The 7,220-nt window shown below is 39.3% G+C and overlaps 1 pseudogene; it reads right to left on the minus strand.

Moving 5' to 3' along the window:
• Positions 1-256: 256 nt before the first annotated feature.
• LOC115869323 lies at positions 257-418 on the minus strand (annotated as a pseudogene).
• Positions 419-7,220: the final 6,802 nt, after the last annotated feature.

Genomic DNA, 7,220 nt, shown 5'->3' on the forward strand with positions numbered 1-7,220 from the left:
GACAGCAGACAGCCTTAGCCTTGCTGGACCTACCTGGCTGCCGCATTCAGGCCCCAATGGTATGCAGATTCTGTGGAAGAACTGGTCCTAACGCAACACACAAGAAGTATGTGCCACACCAGTGTGTTTTGAGGTACATTTCAGAGACAGCAGTAGCTAGGGTTGATAGCCATAGTGAAGGAATTTTGCAGCATGTATGTGTACACCTTATGCCAGCTTCAGTCTGTGTCTTTTTTTTGCATTAGTATTTAGACTTTTTTTTCTCTTCAGTCTCCATGGAGACCGTCAAAAATTAAAAATTGCCAGTGTCAACTATATTTCAAATCTTCACGGCGGGGTACTGGGAAAAGATTTCAATTAGCCATAATCGCATCTCGGGTAGACTTCATTGGCTATGATACTACCACTGCACAAAGCTAGTATTTAGATTCTTTAGAGAATATTAGCCAGTTTACCAGACAAAATGCATTCTTTAAAATAAAAACAGACATGCATGTAGTCTTTTTTTCTATTTGTGTTTATATTCATGAATAATTCACTGTAAAATCACCCTATGGTTTTAATAAGACGCTATACTTATCGTAAATCTGAAAGAATTTATCCCAGCCTTCAATTAAATTCATCTAAAATGTAATGTCTTTAATTTAAAGATTACAATTATACAATTACAAGTAAACTCTACATCCCAAAGTCCGAAATCTTGTTGGTAGGTGCTGATGAGTCTATTGAAACGCAGAGATCCTACTCACAACTCAACACTGTGCCAGCCTCATGATTGTTGCCACACACTGCAGCACCCTGAGGTCAATTCACTGTGTTGAGAGCCTTCCTCTTTTCCAAAGACCTGCCACGTTTCCAAGCATGATGTCCTTCCCCAGGGACTGGTCCCACCTGATAACATGCCCAAAGTACATGAGAGGAAGTCTCATTTCTAAGGAGCTTTCTTTCTCTCTCTTTCTCTCTTTTTTAAAGCACTTCTTGTCAAATTATCACTTATCCTGTTTACCAATTTTTGTCATTATTATTAGTTGGGATGCAAATGTATGTATCATTATCACTCCAAATTTCAATCATGGTCAGTAAAACGTACAATTGCTACCACGATCAGTTCCCAAACATTCTCGTTCTATGTGGACTTGTTGACATCTTCTCCCCTTTACCCCACCTCCACCACTGTAGCACCCCCCCCTTCCCGCCAAACTCCTCACTCCACTTGCTGCCCTCTAGGGTCATTGATCCTGGGTTGCATACACCAAAAAACCGGAAAAGTATATAATATAGTTTCAAGAGGGTGACCTCCATTGACGTATCTTCTCTGAGATGCACCTGAGATGACGTAAAGCCTCTAATATGAGCAAATAAAAACTGAAGGGAACAATACAAACTAAAATCACATAGAAATTTGGAAACCAGATCAGTCCACCCTGCGTCATCGAGGTGATCTACTGACAAAGTTTTAACTGTTCAAGTCAGATTTATGTCTTTGGTCTTCTATGCTCCTCTCTCAAGTGTTCTAATGACCACTTTCCTCTCTTCCCTCAATTTTAGACAGAGGGAGTTCTCCAGAGGCATATTTCCTGAGTAGTTCCAAAAATGAATCTTGGGGTCCCAATGTCACCTATTGCCTTCTGCACACTAGATTCTCACAATTTAGGCTCTAAGACTGGTCCCTCCTTCAACTTCGGGTTATATGGAGTCCAATATTTCAGTGACTGATGTTGGTGTGCTACTTCCATGTGGACTTAGATGACATCTCACTTAAATGGCTGCTTGTTTGGAGACAAGCCTTTAAGACCCAAAACACTATTTTATCTGATAGCCGGACACCTTCTAAATTCTTTGACACATTTTTCGCTAGCACCCATACTCTTCTGTGTTCCCTTCCTGAGGGCAAGTATCAAGCAGGGCCACGATGTAAGAACTAATTGTTCTTAAGTGGAAGATAAGATTTAGTATGAGCCCTAAACCCATTCCTGCATCTAAGTGGTTTTTGTTTAGTTTTTAATTTGCTATAACTTGGAAGTTAATTCATATATCATACCATTCCATAGTTCAATCACATCAAACAGAATTATAAAATTGTTTCCATAATCCGTCCCAAACATACTTTTCCTTCTTGACACTGTCTCCCCCTTATCTCTCCACTAGAGCACCCTTCTGCCCGGAACTCTTGTATTTTTTCTCAACGTCCCTGGGTTTCATTTACAGAAAAACAGAGAAACAAATAACACAGCTCACAGAGGGTGTTCCCCAATGGAAACACACTTCTGAGATACATCCTAATATGACAAGCGTAAGAAAAATATAACAGAATGACCATCACAGGATTGCCAGAATAATATGTATTCTAAGGAGCATTTTGCTGTACTATTTCAAAGAAAAAATTTATTTGTTCTTCTAGCTTTCCACAGCATATTCAATATTTATCACCAATACCGTAATTCAAATGCATTAATTCATCTGAAGCCTGTAAGGTGCAGCATCATTGCCATGCATGTAAGGTGACTGACAATACCTTGGTTTCAGTCATGTGTAACTCCGTCCTCCAAGAGATAATTTCGCTCCTTAGTACTTTAAAGACCCCTAGTGGCAGATATCTTCCTGAACCTATTCTTTCTGCCCCTGGACACATTCGTCTCAATGCTACCCACAGTTTGTTATAACCTATGCAGTTTCTTGCCTTTGAATAGTCAATAAAATACAAGTAAACATCTATCTGGTATTCTCTGCTTTCAGCTATAATCCATTTGACATCAGCATTGATCTTTCTCATGCCATGTCCCCTTCAGGATCCAGTTTAATTTCTGGGCGCTTTCTGTTGATGCACTGCTACAACCACTTTTGAATTATCTTCAGCAAAATTTTAGTTGCATGTGATAGTAATGATATTATTTGATGACAGCTATATGAGTCGTGTTTCTTAGGAAGGGATACAAAGGTTGATCATACCCAGTGGATTGGCCAGATAGTGGTCTTCCAAATTTATTACTATAGACTAATGAATACCAGTGCTAAATAAGTTTGTGTAGATATTGCTATAAATATTTCATAAATTCCTGGAGCTTTGTTTTTTACCAAACCCTCATTGCAGCTTGGGATTATCCACTTACTAATATTGGTTCCAAATCATTTACCACTTCCTGACATGGTTTAACTTCAACCAAATATTTTTGACACAGCAACAGTGCATTCTTTTCCATCTTCCTCTGATGCGTTCTACATCATTCAATATTTTGCTTATAGAATCCTTCAGTGTTGCTACCCTGAGTTGAATATTTTTCTCATATTTGCTTGAGAAATTCTAGATGTGCTTTACACTTTTATTGAGCTCCAGGTCTTTGTACCTTTTACTATAATACCTCACTTTATCTGTTTGAGCTGTCTGTTGACATTTTGTCATCTCTCTTAATATCTTCTTGCTTTATGTTACCTGTGTTCTACAGTAAGTTTCAGAGTGTTTTGTAGTATCTATTCTTTCTTTCCGGTGTTTTTTGTGATTATTTACTTTATATTATTTCACAATCTATGTTTGAAATGGTTTTTAAATCCAAGAGTAATTTCAGTCCAGGCTGCATTTTGGCTCGTGTGGACTTTCTTGGGCTCTCAGCTTCACGTTGAGCTTGCATAAGGAGCAATCTTCTGTCCCACAGTGGGCCTGTCACTTATTCTGACTGGTACTGAGCTTCTCCAACATCTCCTTCCACCAGCATCAGCAATTTGTTCAGTGGACATTCATTCTACTGAGATCCACTTGTATAGTTGACATTTAGGTGGTTGGAAAAAAGGTATTTGCACTAAATAATTCATTGATCTTGCAAAATTCTATCATTAGATCTCCACTCTAGTGTCTACCACCATTTTTTTCAACTATGGATCCCTCCTCTGTTTTACAAATTCACATTCCATACAATACTTATCAATGCATGTTGATTGCATACTTAAGCTATTTAGGGTACAGAAGTTGGAATGGATCTTTTTCTTTATCTATGATTTTAGTGATTGATGCATACATATGAATAATAGTAATTTTCACTTGTCTTCCTGGTAGACATATGGATATTATCTATCTGATCCCTGAAAAGTAGGACCCATCACGTTAGATACTGAAATTTTCTTTTGGACAAGGCATACTGTGATGTTATTCATCTCATTTACCATCATCATCATCGTAGTAAACTGCATGATTGTCAGATTCTTAATGGCCAATGCCAGTCAATTTTGGCTCACTAATGCCTATCATATCCTTATTTATGCATTTTGTATGTTTTTCTTCTACTAATTCCACTTTATATGGATTAATGCTTTGTACATTCCATGTCCTGATTATTAATGAGTGTTTTCTGTTCTTTTTTTCCCTTCTTCTCATTAGTCATACCCTATCAGCAAATGAAAGTCCCAAAATTTGTTCCATTCATGTCATTCAGGTTAGTTTAGAGCCTGCAACTCTTCCTGCCTTTTTTTGTTTAATGCCTTCAAACCTCAAGTTTCCTCTCCAGGCATGTTATCATATCATGTGCTTCTGCTATTAATAAGGTTTTCAATGCTTGATTTTCAGAAGTGCTCAGCCTGTTTTTAGCTCTCTCTTTCTCAGGCCTGGCAAGGCTGCAATAGTAATAACACACTGAAAACAAGAGTGTCCGCGAATGAAGGGTGAACATGATAGTGGGACAGAGGACAAAAAAGGAAATAGAGGAAAGAACTAGGAGGCAAAGGGCATTTATAGAGGTCCAAATACAGGTATGCACATATGTAAGTATATTTATATATAATAAGGAAATAGATATATGTACATATATTTATATGTTAGGTATCAAAGTAGCAGACAGACATCGGGCCTCTACTCAAGTACTCCCTCAACACAAGAACACTTTGTTCTAATAACCTGACATTCCAGGATACTCACCTTCCTGACACAATCACTGAAGATTAAATGGGTGCATAAGCAAATGTGGTGAAGAAAGCTGATGGTGCCCAGCTATCAAAAAGATATAGCCTTAAGACCTTGAGTCTTAAGGCTTGAAGAGTAATAAGCAGCCATCTAGCTGAGAAGCAACAAAGTCCACATAGAAGCAGATCAGCCTGTGTGATCGATCATGAGGTGTTGACGGGATCAGGTATCAGGCATCAAAGACCCAGAACAAAAAATCATATCAATGTGAATGAGGGGGAGCTCAGAGTGGAGACCGAAGGCGTATCTGTAGACAATTAGACATCCCCTTATAGAAGGGTCACAAGGAAGAGCCGAGTCAGTTAGGGTGCAGTGTAGCAATGATGAAACATACAACTTTCCTCTAGTTCGTTAATGCTTCCTCGCCCCCCCAACCCCCGCCCTCCCCACACCCATCATGATCCCAATTCTACCTTACAAATCCAGCTAAACCAGAGCATGTACACTGGTATAGATAAGGGCTGGAAACACAGGGAATCCAGGACAGATAAACCCCTCAGGACCAGTGGTGAGAGTGGCAATACCAGGGGGGTAAGGGGAAGGTGGGGGTAGAAAGGGGGAACGGATCATAATGATCTACATTATGTCCCCCCACCCCCACCCCGGGGGACAGACAACAGAAAAGCAGGTCAAGGGAGACATCAGCCAGTGTAAGACATGAAAAAAAAAATTTAATAAATTATTAAGGGTTCCTGAGGGAGGGAGGGTGGGGAATGGAGGGGGTGAAATGAGGAGCTGATACCAAGGGCTCAAGTCCAAAGAAAATGTTCTGAAAATGATGATGGCAACAGATATGAAAATGTGCTTGACACAATGGATCAATGGATGGATTGTGATAAGCGCTGTATGAGTCCCCAATAAATGGATTTCTTATAAGTGTCCCCAAAGCCACAAGTTCAAGTCAGACTCATCAACATCTGCCACTCTAATCTTGAATGAAAAATGGAAGTTGGGGGAGGGGAGCAAGCTTAAAAGATCTTAAACTATCTCAACAGATCAATTCACATATCACTTTCGCTCCATTCTTTAGCCACTTTGACTCACCTAAAGGAACCTGGTGATGCAGAGATTAAATGCTCACATCTAACCAAAAGGTTAGTAGTTCGAGCCCACCATTCTGTGGGAGAGAGATACGGCAATGTGCTTCGGTAAATATTCAGTGGCAGTTCTACTCAGAATTTACTCCGGACAGTGGGTTTGGGGGTTCATCTGATTGCAAGGGAAGGTTGGGAAGTTGTCTCCAGGTAGGAAGCAATCCGCACTGAAACAACTATGGGATTCACTCTCTCAACTCATCCATCTATCACAATGGAGTTACAAAACACCTTTGTTAATATCTAATGAACACTTTCCACTTAATCTTTGATTTCTTAAAGGAAGAGAAAAGTTTGTTAACTTTCTAACTTTCCAACTGATAACTTTAATTTGACCTTTGCGTCTAAAGCAATGTCTCTATTTTCCCTCCATAGTGGCAGTGATGCATTCCGGGCCGTGGCCTAACACAGACTGCCAAAAAAGGACAAACATTTTGATCAGCACACCACAGAATTAGACGTGAATACAAGCCACCTGAGGAAGTTACTAACCTGTAGATTTTAAATAGGAGGTCTGGAGTAGGAGCTGAAATTGTGCTCTTATGGCGTTTTCCCAGGTGAAACCAATACTATTAACACATGGAACAAACAACATGGCTTCATGTCTACAATGGTGCCATAGAAGACCAGGTAAATAAGTGACATTTCCATCAACACCATAGGTTATATTGAGTTACTGGTTAGAGTAAATTGTGTTTGCATCATTTCTTACCTTTAAGTACCTACTCCTCTATTTTAAACTGCTCCACATCGGCCACTCCTTACCTTTTAATTTTGAATTAGCTGGAAGTTTGCATCTCATCTCCTACACATTCTGATTGTGGTTATGCTTCTGATTGCTTGCTAACAGAAATAAGCCAACAATACAGTATTTCTATGAAAATTTCCTCTTTGACCCCCATATGTCAATACAGTAAAATACATTCCTGATATGTACAGATAAAATTCGTTTGCATTTTCTAGATAAAAAGAAATAAAAATAGCTACAAGCCGAAAAAGACATGGAATCAGTGAACAATAGACAAGTTCATCTCCAGAATGGAACTGAGGAGTTAAAGGTAATGCACCTTTGTAAACACTCACTAGGGAAACGTTATTGAATTATGTTATGATGCACAGAAAGTGCCTCGGTGGTATAGTGGTTGAGCACTTGAGTATCAACCAACATGTTGGCAGTT

This window comes from Echinops telfairi, unplaced genomic scaffold, assembly GCF_000313985.2.
Source record: "Echinops telfairi isolate 266 unplaced genomic scaffold, ASM31398v2 ScPeMD7_23;HRSCAF=83, whole genome shotgun sequence".
Taxonomy (NCBI): Eukaryota; Metazoa; Chordata; class Mammalia; order Afrosoricida; family Tenrecidae; genus Echinops; species Echinops telfairi.